The 16,553-nt window shown below is 39.2% G+C and overlaps 1 protein-coding gene across 1 annotated transcript in view; it reads left to right on the forward strand.

Annotated features, from left to right (window-relative positions):
- The first annotated feature begins 877 nt into the window (after nt 1–877).
- DNAJC13 (DnaJ heat shock protein family (Hsp40) member C13) overlaps nt 878–16,553 on the forward strand; it is a 122,752-nt gene continuing 107,076 nt past the window's right edge. Inside the window, exon 1 of the mRNA XM_060011266.1 lies at nt 878–1,050. The gene's annotated coding sequence lies outside the window, so the exon portion shown is untranslated. The remainder of the gene's footprint in view (nt 1,051–16,553) is intronic.

Below are 16,553 nucleotides of genomic sequence, written 5' to 3' on the forward strand. Positions count from 1 at the left end.
TCACCTCTTTTCTGTAACCTGATTCCCCTCCCCCAGCTTCCATATACGTTCAGGGAGATAGCATCGAAGGTACAGGTCCTAGAGTGAGATTGCTTGGGTCCACTACTGTGGAGAGGGGCCTCAATTTATCTGCAACACAAAGATAATTCCTACTTCACAGAGTTGAGGATTAACTAAGTAAACCCCTTGACACGTGATCAGCAATAAAAGGGAGCTATCAGTACTATTCTGGCACTCCCACCACCAAAAGGCTGTCGGTATTTCCGAAGCTTTGGTCTCCGTGACTTCCCAAACCAACCGATATTTAAACCCTTTCCAGCTGTCTTCTGGGAGTGTCAACAGCAAGTGAAACTGCCGGCTCGCGATCCACCAAACCGGGTATAGACTGCCTCGAGGATACTCCATGGCACTTTAAGTCAAGACTAGGTAAATGCTTTAAAACAAGACCTCAGGGGATTAGGAGTGCAAAACCCGTGCCGCGTCACGACCACTGGAGGCACTCAGCCACACGCTGAAAGACGGGTTCCCTTCCCGCGCTGCATGGACTCCAAATCCCACTGCCGGCCTCGACATTCTGCACATGTCTAACTGCATTGAGTGAGGAGGGCGGGCGAAGCAGCTAGCAGAGTAGCGGGCGGAACGCGGAATTTCATTGAAAGCGGGCGAATAAGACGCGGAGGGCTGGATGCGAGAGGGCGGAGCAGAAAGCGGAAGAATTGAAATCAGCTGACCGGGTCTTGTGACAGCCTGGGCGGGGGCGACGCAGGCGTATTGGAACGCGGTCGCTCAAAGCCTGTGCGAAGATGGCGGCCTCCAGAGTGAGCTTCTGAGAGGCAGAGGGAGGAGGCGGAGGGGGCGAAGGGGGCGGAGGGGGCGGGGAGGCAGCGCCGCCGCGGCATCAGGACCCCGCGGGAGCAGAGCTAAAGGGCCCTCGCGGGGGAAAGGGGAAGTGGCGAGGGAAAGGAGGCCGGAGAGCGCCTCATCCCACTCTGGACGTTGAGCCGGCGGCGGGAGGAGCTCGGGCTGGAGCCTCTCCAGCCTCCCGCGAAGGTAAATCACTACGGGCACCGGACTTTGGAGCTCTGCTTTACCCCCTCGCCATGCCGCGGGGACTTGGGGGACCAACAGCAGGGAGAAGGAGGGGTGGTGTCTGGGCTGCAACTTCCTTCAGTTAAGGAAAGCAGATTACCCTCCCCCCAGACTGCTGGTCTGGTTCCTGCCCTCCGACCCCGCCCGCCCCCCGCGGTTTTGAGTGACAGTCGCCCAGGGCCCTGCCTTGTTCAGCCCCTCCCCTCTTTTTGCCTCGTTTTCTGGTTTTCTACCCATCACGGTCCCCCACTCCACTCTGCACATCCTTACCCCACACAGCCCTTATTCCTTTCTGGGCTCCGCCCTCGGGATTCCCTTCCAGCTTCCTAGTCTGAGCACTCTTCCCGCTGGAGGCCGGGAACTCTTGTTTCCTTGGGTGGGCGACCCTCCTTCCTCCCACGCCCTGCATAGACTTTATTTGCTTAGCTTTGTTTCGTTTTGTTAGGAATTGGGGAGCACCCGCGTGGTTTCTTCTCTAGTTCCTCCCTAATCCAAAATGAAGTTTTCTTCCACAGCTTTTCCTTTTTGGAAGGTAGCTTATTCACAGGGGCCTTTCCTTCGCTGCTGTGATTTTGCCTCTGAATGCGGCCTTTGGAGTGGATGAAATAGGACTTAGACGCTTAGTGAAGAGGCTGTTAAACGCGGATTTGACTTAGGGCACATAAGAAGAGTGTATTCCCTTAAATTGTCTCCTTACTGTAGGATGTTAAGTTAACCACTCTTGTCTTGAGATTGTTACCTGTATCATTTGCTTAGGGGAGAAAATTAGAAATCTTCCCCAGATGTGGCGATGGTTTCCTGAAGTAATGATTTCTCAATTCCCCTCTCTGCTTTTCCCTTTGACCCGACCTTGATTTCTCTCAGGGCCTCTACCTGATGCTGTTGCCTCACTGTGAAGGACTTTATACTGTAGGGTTATTTTGAGCGTCTTGGAATATAGTGTCTTGGGTAAAAAGTTAAATTTCAGAATATTTCTTCAGGACCTGTCCCGAGGATTGTCTTACTGTGTTTTCTTTCTTGCTTGATGGATCTGGTAGATTTCTAGGTTTGAAAGTACTGTCAGCAGAGTTTAAGGAAATTACTCACGGTGGTCAGGTTTTGTAGTTATGTTACCAGTACTCTGTGAGTTTACGGGAATATGAAACAGAACTTGCCTTTAAAAAAAAAAAAAAAGGAAATTTAGAAAATTACTTGTCAGTAATTGGGTATCCCCAAAAGACTTGATTTCACTAGTCTTTAGAAAGTGCTTTATTGTTTGACTTAATTTAGGATATAACGTAAGATCTTGTTAACATTTTAAATGTAATGTGAAACAGTTTAAGCAGCTATGTCTCAAACTTGGCTTTTGCGATTAATATCACAATGGAACATAAGTCCATCCTTGTTTAGAAATATTACATTATACTCCTTGTTTGAAAACAGGAAGTAGAACATATTAAGGGAGGAAAAGAGGAGTCAGAAGGTTAAGAGATAGGAATGTAAAGCTGTAGTGCAGTTCATGGAAAATATCACAATTTGTATTCCACTGGGAGGTAATGGATATTCCTGTTTTTCTAAAGTGGCAGTAGTAAATAGTCTAAAATATATGAGTGGTATGAGAGGGAAAGTTATGGAATTATGGAAAGCATAAATTCTTATTTGTAAGAATTAACTTTATCCACAAAATGGAAGCTGGTTGCTTAGGTGGACCGAAACAATACTGGCTATATTACTGAATTTGTAAAAAGGTTGGTAGTGGAGTCAGGTTCTCAGTAGCTGTTAAATTCTGGTTGAAATAAAATGTTTTAACTAATTTGGCTCCATTCCTCAACCAGTTCTATTTACACAGGTGAACTTGAGGTTTCCTTCACACATACCTTTCCCCTTTTTCTCTGACTGAAATACTTAAAATTGGTAAAATAGAAGTAAGGCTAAGCAGATAAACTAGCAAAAATTTTGTTGCTACTAATACTGTAGTTTTAGGCCTAAATGTTAACTGTAATACTTATTAGTGGTTAAAGGGGAGTTGTTTTGAAAGAGATCCTTTAAGTCAGTGTATCTCAACTTTATCAAACCCAATAAATGCCAACTTTTTATTTCAAATAATTAGTAACAGCCTCTTTACTATCCTGAAATAATAGTTTATAAATAATATAACCACCTTCTGGCTTTGGCCCTGGGACAAAAAGAAGCTTTGCTTCCACTGTTAGAACAAAAAAGAACTGGACTAACTTTAAATTCATGACTTTTTTTTTTTTTGAAACCTATTAAAAAGCTGAGGCCACAGAGCAAACCACTGGCCCAAAGTTTAAGGAGAGAAAGAGTATGTATGAACTGACATTCACCTTCAGTAGACACAGCTGGACACTGTTAAGAAGCGTTCAGCTAGAATAGCTGACTAGAAAAGGAAGCCTGGGTGCACCTTCTTCCAATCTCTTTACCTACAAACCTCACTGGGTACTCCTAGAAAAGACTGGGTTGAGCTCTGGGGAGTGTCTGCTGTGGTGCTGACCCAAAGGAGGAGAAGAGCAGCAGAACTTTCTGGAGGGGCAAGAAAACTGTGCTCTGAGTCTTCCCCTCTGTCTGTTCTATGGAACAAAAGCCTTAATCTGTGGAGGGAAGGGCATCTCTGCTAGCAGGCCCTGCTGGTGAGCATTCATTGAGCTGGGGGAAGACAAAAGTAGGGGGAAAGAATCTTCTCTTGGGGGAGGGGCACTGAGCCCCAAACTGCAGCCTGGGGAAACAGGAAGATCACACCCCTGTGATCCAGAGACACAGTGTATGTCTAAGAGTAAACCTTAATCAGAACAACAGAGACTGTACCCCCAACTCACTGCCATCAAGCTAAGAAGCTGTGAATAATAAGCAACTGCAAAATACTACAAGGTGAAGAACAAGATTATGCAAAGAGGCTCAGGGCAAAGAATCAAATAGACATTGCTTTAGTAAACCACCCCCCACCATAGGCACAAGCTATTCTTTAGATATTCGAAGGCTGTGGTACACTGAGGATAACCGTAGCAACAGCAAAATCATAAACCCAGCCCAACTCCTAACACCCAGCACTAAAGACCTAGCAAAGAAAAGGTGTGCCCATTTCCTGTCACAAAAATTATTTACCTCGGGCTTCCCTGGTGGCGCAGTGGTTGAGAGTCCGCCTGCCGATGCAGGGGACACGGGTTCGTGCCCCGGTCCGGGAAGATCCCACATGCCGCGGAGCGGCTGGGCCCGTGAGCCATGGCCGCTGAGCCTGCGCGTCCGGAGTCTGTGCTCCGCAACGGGAGAGGCCACAACAGTGAGAGGCCCGCGTACCAGAAAAAAAAAAAAAAATTATTTACCTCTATCTCTACTGTCTTATACATGTCCAGCTTTCAACAAAAAATTACAAGTCATACAAAAGGCAAAAAAAATTTCCCAAGAGAAAGAGCAATAATCAGAAATACTCTTTGATTAATGCAGATGCTACTATCTGGTAAGGAATTTAAAATGACTATAATTAATATGTTAAAGGTATGAACAAAAAGTGGACAATGTACAAGATCAGGTGGGTAATTTCAGCTGAGAGACAGAAACTATAAGAAAGAATCAAAAGGAAATGTTAGAAGTTTCATTACATAGTAAAGAGCTGCAGAATGCCTTTGGGCTCATCAATAGATTTGACACAACCAAGGAAAGAATCAGTGAACTTGTAGATGTCAGAAATTATCCAACTGAAACACAAAAAAGAGTTCAAAAAAAGAACAAGATCTTGGGGATAATATCAAACATTTATTATAAATACATGCATAGTTGGAATCCCAGAAGAGAACAGAGCAGAAGAAATATTGAAATATTTGAGGAAATAATAGAAAATTTCCCCAAATTAATGTCAGACATTAAACCACAGGTGCAAGAAGCTTAGAGAACACCAAGCAGGATAAATACCTGCCCCTTAAAAAACCAACACAAAACACACCTAGACATAGCAAATTCAAGCTGATGTAAGCAAAGGACAACGAGAAACTCTTGAAGGTAGCCAAAGAGAAGCATTACAGAGGAACAAAGGTAAGAGTTACAGCAGAGAAACCATGCAAGCAAGAAGACAGCTGAGTGACAACTTTAAAGTACTGAAAGAAAAAATAAGAAATATAAAAAATGAAGACAAAATATAGATACTCTGAAAAGCCATGAGAATTCAAAGTATAATCTCTCAGTTTGTATGATATATGTATTCCTGGAAAATTATGTGCATATTAAACTGCAAAACATACTTTGTGATTTGTATTTTAACATAAAACTAAATTCTGGGGTTAACTATAAATAGGCTTTTATCTATGTGAATGACCACTTGGATATTTGAAAGTCACTTGAGGACAATTCTTCAATCTATGGGACTGTCTTATACATTAAGGGGTATCTAGCCCCATCCAGTAAGTCCTAGTAGTGTTTCTAATCATAGTGTCTCAAGGATCAGCATTCCCCCCCCACCTCCACCCCTGCAACCATTACTTTAATTCAGAATTTTAATCAGTGTTTTCAGCATGTTTTTCTGCTTCAGCAGTGTTCACACATGCTTAGCACATGCCAGTCAGTAACGTCTCTTGTCATATGGTGTGATTCTTAGTTCTGGGAACTCCTTTGAGAATCACTGATTTAGGGGATATCTTTGTAGCAAGTAACTTAAGCCAACATGGTTGTGATCATTTTTGCAAACTTAAGACACAGTTGCCTGTGCAAAGTTACATTTAAGTATGGTTCAGTCAATAAAGCTGAGCATAATTTGCTAGTAGTTCTTTTCAGATGCTCTTAAGTTTATTCAGCAGCCTACATATTTGAGTTTTACTTGTACTTTTATGGACTACTTAAGAGGAAGAGTGATCTCTAAAATAAAGTCTGAAATCAGTGGGGTTTTTATAGTTTCAGAACTTAAGTTGCCCTTAGAAGTAGGCCACACTGCTTATGCTGTGTTCACATATTTAGCACATGCCCATTGGTAATATCTTTTTTGCAGTTGATCAATAAGAATTTGACCTTTTGATGAACAAATTGAAAACAAAATCCCTAAAGCAATCTAAATTATTTTAATGTTCTGATTTTGCCAAGTATAGTTGTGAAACATAATGGAAGGATTGATAAGGTTATGATTAGACTTTCTCTAATGTGTAATAAATTCTGTACTAATTATATTAAAATTTAAATTCTCTTACTAGTGCTGTGGGGTTTCTCTCTCCCTCAGACTTGTACAGATGTATTTTGGATGTTTATCAAATCTTAGAGTAGATAAGCCATTTCTCTCTATAAGCCATTTCTCTCCCCAAACTAATAGGACTGGGTTTAATTTTAAAAGTAGAATTTTCCTTTTTTTTTTTTTTAAGATAACTGGTAGATTTGGAAGTGTTCTGTAAACTGTGAAGCACTATGGCAGAGTTAGGAATAATAGCGATTTTTCGGAAAGAGCCAAACTAGAAGCCTACTGTTGTTGCTATTTTGTATTGGGTGAAAGAAAGGGAAATTGCAGCCACTTAAACTCTTTGTCTTTTACTAGTATAAAGAGCACAGGGTTTGGGTATTAAGATGCTTACTGTAAAACTTTCTTCAAGTTATATTTGTTATATGCTTAGGAAATTTAGTCCCCCATTATGCGTTTACTATATTGTTAAGAAAAACAAGTTAAAATGTGGAATTTTTTACCATTAGGGTCTATTTAGCATATTAGAGCAAGATTATTAAGTGCCTGTTTGTGAGCTGAAGAACAGTTTATTGAACTAGTACATTTTGTTCTTGCATAAGCCAAGTTAGCTTCAAAGATAAAATGAAATAGAAATTGTGTCTAGAAAGTTTTAAGAATGTGTGCAAACTAAAAATGTGTAAGTGATCAGTACCACTGATTTCACAGAATTGCTTAAGTGAACACATTTCTTAGTTGTTTTTTTGTTTTTCTCCAGGTGAATATTTTAAGGCATTTTTAAGTTTTGGAAAGGGAAGAGTAATAACCATGCATCTTTCCTGGCAAAAATATTAATTTCTTTTTTACAACAGATAGACGTCTATTTTGTGAGAAATAAGAATTATTCCCTCAGATTGAATCTAAAATATGAAGAGATAGGTATCTTTTTCAATATCTGATTTACATTGAAGAGAAAAAGCCAGCAAAATTAACTGCTGTGGTGTATATGCTTGCTTCTCCCCCCCATTGAGATCATACTAAGTGTTTCTTCAGATTTAGGGGTTGCTTTTGAATTTCTCTTGCCCTTTTATTTCATGAATATATATTCAGTTTCTAATTGGAGAGGAATGGATTTTTTTAAAGAGAATGAGGGGATCTTAGATTATTTTTCCCTATGGTGGCAGAAGTATTTGAAAGTTTATTTTAATGTGGCAGACAATTCAGAGGTTTCAATATTGTAACTTCTGGGCAATTATTTGGAGATGTGATTGTCAGCTGAAATTTGGTGTTACCACTGGCTTTCTTACCACATTTATTTCTGGAGTTATCGGGTTCTTCAGCAAGTTAAGAAAGCTAAGATAGGGTGTACTAAAACCTTACTTTGTGATCTATTTTATAGTTATTTAAAGATCCCTGTATGGTAGGTGTCATACACATTACATATTACTGATTTGTTGTTTATTTAGAAGGAAATGCTTTTGCCTATACTTGAGTTATATATTAAAACATGAAAATTTAAAAAGATGGTTAAGGTTCATATCAGTTTTCTTTCATACACAGCACATTCTAAGACAGTCTAGTTGTAGCTTTTTAATGTGGGTAAAAATTAATGTTCTGTTAACTTATATTTTTTACCTTTTATTTGAAACTGAACTAACCTAGTGATATAATTCACTTAGGTTTTGAATCTAGTTACAAATAAAACTAGGTGTTTAAGGGCTTCCCTGATGGCGCAGTGGTTGAGAGTCCGCCTGCTGATGCAGGGGACACGGGTTCGCACCGCGGTCGGGGAAGATCCCACATGCCGCGGAGCGGCTGGGCCCGTGAGCCATGGCCGCTGAGCCTGCGCGTCCGGAGCCTGTGCTCCGCAGCGGGAGAGGCCACAACAGTGAGAGGCCCGCATACCGCAACAACAACAAAAAAGTAATCAGTCCTAAAAAAAAAAAAAAAAAAACTAGGTCTTTAAGAAGCCAGTAATAAGGGATTCTCTCTTCCGTCATTACTAAGGATTAGCCTTTGACTTAGCAATCGTTCTCCTTCCTCCTGCATTTTCAGTAGGATATAGATGTATGAGGAAGTATTAAGTTCATAAATTAGTTTCTATCATGTGAATGTCTACCATATTTTCAGGTGTAGTTTTACAGTGTAGCAGAAAAGCAGTGTTTCTTTTGTAGGAGAGTTTGGTCAGAAAATAAAGGCAAATGTAGTTTTCCCCCAATTTAAAAGTTTTCACCTATAGCCAAGTTGAAAGAAATTTACATTAGGCTCCCCTATATTCACCTCCAAGATTTACACATTAATATCTTGCTATACTTGATTTATCACGTATCTATCCATCTTTCTATTCACCTTATTTTTTGATGCATTTCAAGACAACCTCATGTTTTTAATTCATTATTTGAGAGCAGAGTTAATGATGAAAGAGTTCATTCTTTCATTTTATAGAGTCAAGCTGGAAAGTTAATATCTGCTCTCTGGAAGTTGTCATATTTGTGTAAAAATCATTTCCAGTTGGTCATGCAAAATGTATGCTTTGAAGGCAAGTAGCCTTGATTAAGCCAATTCCTTCATTCATTCACTAGTGTATTATTTTTCTGAGCATACTCATTCAGCCCTGGCTAAGTGCTCTGTTTGAGTTTTTACTTAACACAAGCCATGCACGTAGACTTAATTTTGCTATGTGTGCAAATTCTTTTGCTTATAGCCTGGCCGTAATCTGCTTGGGTGCTTGTGGTGTTGAGTCCCTTCATTCTGCTTTTTGTTCTTAGTGTCATTTTGATGTAGTCTTCTCTCATTGGACTCTCAAATCCTGCAATTTTTCGTCAAAATCATACCATCCAAAAGATTGTTCTCATTTTATCCATAAATGATCTTAAATGGATTGTCAGTTTTGCTGCCAGTAATAAATTAAAGAATGTGAGAACGTTAAGTGTTGTTTGAAAGCATGAAGCAAGGGAGCTCATTGAAAAAGGTGAATCTAGCCAAAATGCCAGTTAACTTGAATTTGACTTTTTAACCCTTAGTACAGTTCTCTCAAAAGAACAAACTGAGAAGTTGCAGAAAAGCTCTGTTGGTGGTATAATATTAGGATACAGAATAAGAGTAAGTAAAGCCAACTTTAGAGTTTAAGTGAAGCAGAATTACAGGGACTTCCCTGGTGGTGCAGTGGTTAAGAATCTGCCTGCCAATGCAGGGGACATGGGTTCGAGCCCTGGTCCGGGAAGATCCCACATGCCGCGGAGCAGCTAAGCCCGTGTGCCGCAACTACTGAGCCTGCGCTCTAGAGGCTGCGAGTCACAACTACTGAAGCCTGCATGCCCTAGAGCCCGCGTACTGCAACAAGAGAAGCCACCGCAGTGAGGAGCCTGCACACCACAATGAAGAGTAGCCCCCGCTCGCCGCAACTAGAGAAAAGCCCCTGCGCAGCAATGAAGACCTAACGCAGCCAAAAATAAATAAAACTAAAAAAAAATTAGAGATACTTTCAATGTGATTTAGTTACAAAGGGCATGTAAACTTGAGTTTTTCTCATCAAAAAGGTCTTTGAGAATTTGAAGTGGGACAGTCCTGCAGGGAAGGAGATGAAATTTAAGCGGTAATTAGTTTGAACAGATAAATTCTTGCTAATTTGAATAGCACCTTAGCAACTGGCAGGATGGCAAATGCTGATGATACAGCTGCTACCAAGATCTCATCCAACAATTTTTACACTTTTTTAGCTGGACAATTTGTTGTTTTTTATCGAATATACCTATAAATGACTTATGCTATTTTGCTTGATGCTAGAAATTCTGCAGATTTTTCATCGCTATTAATGCGAATTATGGTTGCTTATGAGTTTTTGCCTGTAAGCAACAGTTCTAGAACCACTTTTAGAGCTTATTTAAGAACTATACAGAGGAGATAATTGAATGGGGATTAAATTATTTTTATGGAGTTTTATGGAAACTTTTTTTCCAACAGTTTCATAAGCTGTAACTTATAGGCATCAAACATAAATTTTAAAACATTAGGTTGGTTTCAGGTAAAGAAGCATTTCTAAGAGCTGAAATTCTAAATGCCTAAGTGGGAGATATGTAGTAGATAAGATTGACTTGCAAAATAGTATATTTTGTAGGAATAAAGTTGAAATAAAGAGAAGCTTATAGTTAAGATGATTTTTTTTTTTTTTTTTGCGGTACGCGGGCCTCTCGCTGTTGTGGCCTCTCCCGTTGCGGAGCACAGGCTCCAGACGCGCAGGCTCAGCGGCCATGGCTCACGGGCCTAGCCACTCCACGGCATGTGGGATCTTCCTGGACCGGGACACGAACCCGTGTCCCCTGCATCGGCAGGTGGGCTGTCAACCACTGCGCCACCAGGGAAGCCCCTAAGATGATTTTTTTTAAATGTCATCTATCATGGTTATCTTGGCTTTTATATTTTTTCTTTTTAAAAACACTTTAGGAAAGAAATTGTAAAGAATAAAATAATAATAATGATAATACCCTGATGTACTCCATCCAGTTTAAGAAATATGATATATTGGTATAGTTATTTTTGAATGAGCACATTAAAAACTATGAATACTGATTAAATCAATAGAACACTATTTTTGAAAGTAGAAGTTCTATGTGACACATATTGATGATATACACTGAATAGTACAAGGGCTGAAGTTAATAGATAAAAGATTTAGGATCAAGTAATTTAATAAGAACTTTCCCTCCATAATGCCTTAAAAAGTACAGGGGCCTGTAGGTAATCTTGAAAATGAAATAATAATGCTCCAAAGAACTATTGCATATCTGGGTTAGTATATTTAAAGTACAGTAGTAATTATTATGATTGCTAACAAAAATATATTTTTGAGTGCTTATTCTGATCCAGACATCACACTAACCCGTTTATTCAAGTTATCTCACTTGGTCCTCACCATGGCCTTTTGAGACAGATACTGTCATCCCTATTTTATAGATAAACTGTGATTCTGAGAAGATAGGAAACTTTTGTTCAAGGTCATGCAGCCAGTAAATGGCAGTTATCACTAGTTTGTCTTTGACCATAAGTAATATTTTTAAAACTCACCACTTTTATCTTGGTGATAGCTTATTAAAACTACTTCAGCTTGTGTCTTATTAACACTAGCTTCTTGTGCTCATCATTAGTTAATGTTTAGTGTGTGCGATAGCAACTCTAGTTATCTGTGCTACAGGGAGGTATTCCAAGTGGGTCTTCCCAGATTGAATTATCACTTGACCACGGCACTTGGGGGACCTCTAGACTTGCTTTTACTCATTTTCCAATGGTTCTTTTGAAGTTGTTCCAACTGTCACTTTAAATGATACATAGTCAAGCTCAGAATATTTTTGTCTTATTTTTCTGCATTTTTCTGGTATCTGTGCATTACCATTATCCACTAGTGAATTATCTGTGTGTCTAGAAATACCTCATGGTCTGAAAGAGTTAATGCAGTTTCCACACCAATTACCTTCATTAGATGAAATGACTTTATCGCAAAGTGGTTGAGGTTTTATTGAGCATATAAAATAGATTTACTTGAAAATGGAGAGGTTAATATTGCACCATTGGGAAGTAGGTCCCAACCTATCTCATTAATCTGATTGTTTTAAAAGCTCATTGTTTGTTAGAATAGTATTTTTCTGTTGAATTCTCCTTAAAAAGTATCCTGAAACCACATATTGGTAGCAGATTTCTGTTGTCATGTATTTGTTTTGAACACTTCATTTTTTTAAAAATATGTAAGTTTATCTATAGGTGGAAACATTTAAAATGTTTATTTTTACATAGTAGAGTATTTCAGCATTGGCAACATCTTTTTTGTTTTATTTCTTTTGCCCTGTGTTAAGTACTGTAATTTGTTTCACTGCTTGAAATTGTGAGTTTCAAAGTTTCCAACAATTGCCTAATCATATTTCCAGGTGAAGATAATAATTGGAACTAGTTCTGAATTAATCTAGGAATGTGCTGTCAATGATAAGTCTGTAATTACATGGTCAGAATGAATTTATTTTGATTTTCTAAATTTGAAGGAAGGTATTATAGTTAAGCTTAAGTTCATAGAATGTGGAGTTAAGCAGGTTGAGTTCAAAAGCCTGGCCCAATCACTTACCAGTTGTTGTGACCTTAGAGAAGTGGTTTAATTTCTCTAATTCTGTTTTCTTGTCAATAAAATGGGGATCATCATTCCTGTATCTTAGTGTTGTTATGGGGACAGTGAGATACATAAATGGGTGGTAAATGCCCAGTGTCATCGTTAACACATGATGAATACTTAATAAAAGTTGCATAATTTCAGGACATGTCATAATTTTTTGGTTAGGGTCACCTACCCTCGCCAATTTTAGGATAATCTTTACTGAGGATTCAGAATAGAAAAACATTATCCTAATTTCCATTTTGAGGCTGCGCAGGCACTAACATTAGCTTTGAATTATCCCATCATTTCTGGGGTTGACTTGGCTACTTAGGTAAGTATTTCCTGCCTTCATTATCTCTCTGGTATATCCTTACCTAAATATAACATGGCTGAAGGTGAGCTTTTCAGGTAGAGGAGTGATTTTCTTCCATAAAGAGCACTTCCATTTTACTAGCCTTAGCCTTTTTTGGATTGTTGTCATTCAGGATTGGATGCAGAATAGCAATATCACTTGTTGCTTCCTAAAACATGAGAGGTAGTTATCAAGTGTGCTGATTTTGGCCATAGGAACTTGTATTGATGTCCAGAGAATCCTTTAATCCTACATTATATTTTTCTGTTAGCATTGTCATCTGCATCAGGAATACAGTATTTTTTTTCTGACAGGCCAGCTGGTGGTATACTTCTTAAATTTTTAAAATTTAATTTTTTGGGACTTCCCTGGTGGCACAGTGGTTAAGAATCCACCTGCCAGTGCAGGGGACATGGGTTCAATCCCTGGTTCAGGAAGATACCACACGCCACGGAGCAACCAAGCCCATGCGCCACAGCTACTGAGCCTGAGCTGTAGAGCCTGCGAGCCGCAACTGCTGAAGCCCACATGGCCTAGAGCCCGTGCGCTGCAGCTACTGAGCCCGCGTGCCTAGAGCCTGTGCTCCACAACAAGAGAAGCCTGCGCACCAGAATGAAGAGTAGCTCCTGCTCGCCACAACTAGAGGAAGCCCATGCGCAGCAACAAAGACCCAAGGCAGCCAAAAAAAAAATTTAATTTTTTGAGGGTAAGAACACTTAACATGAGATCTACCCTCTTAACAGATTTTTAAGTGTACAATACATTATTGTTAACTATAGGCACAGTACTGTACAGCAGACTCTAGAACTTACTCATCTTGCATAACTGAAACTTTATACCTGTTAATTAGCAACTCCCCATTTCCCCCTCACCCCGGTCCCTGGCAACCACCATTCTACCTTTCTGCTTCTGTGAGTCGGACTATTATAGATAACTTGTGTCAGTGGAATGATGTAGTATTTGTCTTTCTGTGACTGGCTTATTTCAGTTAGCATAATGTCCTCAAGTTTCACTGGTGGTGTTGAATATTGCAGGATATCCTTTTTTAAGACTGAATAATATTTCATTGTGTGTGTATACCACATTTTCTTTATCCATTCATCTGTTGATGGACATTTAGGTTGTTTACACATCTTGGCTTTTATAAATAATGTTGCAGTGAATATGGCCATGCTGTCTCTTAGTGGTCCTAATTTCAGTTCTTTTGGATAAATACTCAGAAGTTTGATTGCTGGATTATACGATAATTCTTTTTTTTTTTGTCCGTGCCATGCGGTTTGTGGAATCCTAGCTCCCTGACCAGGGATCAAACCCAGGCCCACGGCACTGAAAGCGCTGAGTCCTAACCACTGGACCGCCAGGCAATTCCCGAATCTATTTTTTAATTTTCTGAGCAACTTCCATACTGTTTTCCATAGCGCACCATTTTACATTCCCATCAACAGTGTACAAGGGTTCTAGTTTCTGTACATCCTCACCAAAACTTGTTGTCTTTTATTTTTTTGATAATAGCCATTGAACAGGTGTGAGGCAGTATCTTGTAGTTTTGAGTTGCATCTCCCTGATAGTGACATTGAATATCTTTTCATATACCTGTTGGCCATCTGTATGTCTTCTAGTAGTTTAATTTTATATTAATGTGTTTTATCTTCTCTCCCTTTATCCTAACCTTGGAACTCTCTGGAGTCTAGTATTTTCATCACCCCCGAGTTCATAGGTCTCCAAAAAGTTGTAGATAAGCCTTCTTGATGTAAACTTGTTTTAATTCATTCCCCTCCTAAAAAATCCGTTTGAGTTACATATTCCCCCAAACCAGTGATACTTATGAGATCATTCTTTAGGGTTTTTTTTTTAATTCTTAAATTTGCTTTGTTATTGTGAGATTTCCCCCTCCCCTTTGATTTATTAGGGATCTTTACTCCTGGGTCATGCCATAAGTTCTCTGTGGCTGTCATTTTAAACTCATATTATTTTTTCTCTCACTTTCCTTTTAAAGTCCCTTGATGAGGTCAGCCAGTCTTCACTCAAAGACATTTTCTTTCTTGTCAGTTTTCTCTAGATAGGCCTTTGGTTCAGTCAGTCATTCTGATGTAAGAAATTGTGGACTCAGAATCCAAACTCCACTCTTCAATGTCAGCCATTTACCTTTTCTGTCCTCCTTTTTCTTACATTTTTCCAATCTTCAGTTACAGTATGTAAGGGGAAAATATCATCTGTAGACCTATAGTTTTTCACTTTTTTGGCACCTTTTCAGAGATCCAGCCTAAGTTTCTTTTCAGCAATATCGTTTACTACAAGTAATTCAGGAGGCAGGGATGATGTGTGCTGGTGTAGTAATTCTTGGTTGGCTGCCTGTGTCATTTCAGATATACAATCCAGAAAAAACAAAACAGCATACCAAATGATAGGACTATATTTAACTGTCTCCATGCACACTAGTAGGAAGATGTCATTGACTGTTAAGAGATATTTCCTCTCTGGTAACAATAATGGTTTCTCTAAACTTGCTGTTACTTGTGGTTCTCCTATTATTCCTCAGAGCATGAATTGATGATGTTTTTCTGGAAGGTTTGCCAAAACCTTATTTGGGAGTACCTGTTAGAATATCAAGTTTGAAGTGGCTGTCAGAATTGCTCATGGGGTTGCTGAATTTCATTCATTCACTCAAATACTCATTGAGCACCTGTTTTGTGTTAGGTACTCTTGCCAGCTCTGGAGAGCCTAGAGAAAATGAGCATAACAGACAAAAATACCTCTCTGGATATTCTAGTAGGATTAGATAAATAATAAATAGACTAAATTGCACGTTAGACTCTGAAAGGTACCCTAGAGAAAATATGAGTAGGAGTTAAGATAGAGAGTGTAGAATGAGGAGGGTAATCACAATTTAAAACAAGATAGTTAGCCTAGGCCTCATTGTAAAGGTGACATTTGGACAGAGTTGAAGGAGCTGAAGGTGTTAGCCATGTAGATATCTAGGGGAAGAGCGTTCTACAATACATAGAGTACAGAGGCCCTTGCTAATTTGCTGATAGAAAAACAAGAAGAATGAAGAAAGCAATGTCAAAATAGAGGTATCTTTAAAAATGTGTTTGCCTCTCAGATACATATCCAAGAGAAATGAAAACATTCACACAAAATGATTGTTCATAGCATGATTGATTATAGCCAAAAAGTAGAAACAACACAAATGCCCATCAACTGATGATAAAATGTGTTGCATCTATACAATAGAAGGAAACTGATCCATGCCACAACATGGATAAACTTTGAAAATGTTATGCTAAGTGAAAGAAGCCAGTCACAAAGACCACATATTGTATGATTCTATTTGTATGGGATTCCAAAATAGGCAAGTGCGTAGTGACAGGAAGTAGATTAGTGGATGCCAGGTGGTGGGAGTGAGGGGGATTGGGGAGTGGCTCCTAGCAGGGGTTTCTTTTTGGGGTGATAAAAATACTGTGTTGGTTGTAGAACTCTGTGGATATGCTAAAAACCCATGAATTGTGCACTTTTAAAAGGGTGAATTTTATGGTGTGTGAATTGTGTCTCAAAAAGCTGTTATAAAAATGTTTTTGGATAAAAATGGTTTTATTCTAATTATGAAAAGAATACTTGTTGACTAAAAAAAGTTTAGACATATAAAGATGTAAAGAAAGCTAAGTGAACCATACTTCTAACCATACTTCTAACCAGTTTGCATTATTGACCCTTTGGTATGTACCTTACAGTATTTTTTAGAGAGCATTTCTAATTATTAAGGGTAGGAAGCAATAGCCAAGTGACACAAGAAATAAATAACCATATTCATTTTTAACTTTTATTCAGTGTGAAGCAAATGATGCAGAATT

The sequence above is a fragment of the Delphinus delphis genome, chromosome 4, assembly GCF_949987515.2.
Source record: "Delphinus delphis chromosome 4, mDelDel1.2, whole genome shotgun sequence".
NCBI lineage: Eukaryota > Metazoa > Chordata > Mammalia > Artiodactyla > Delphinidae > Delphinus > Delphinus delphis.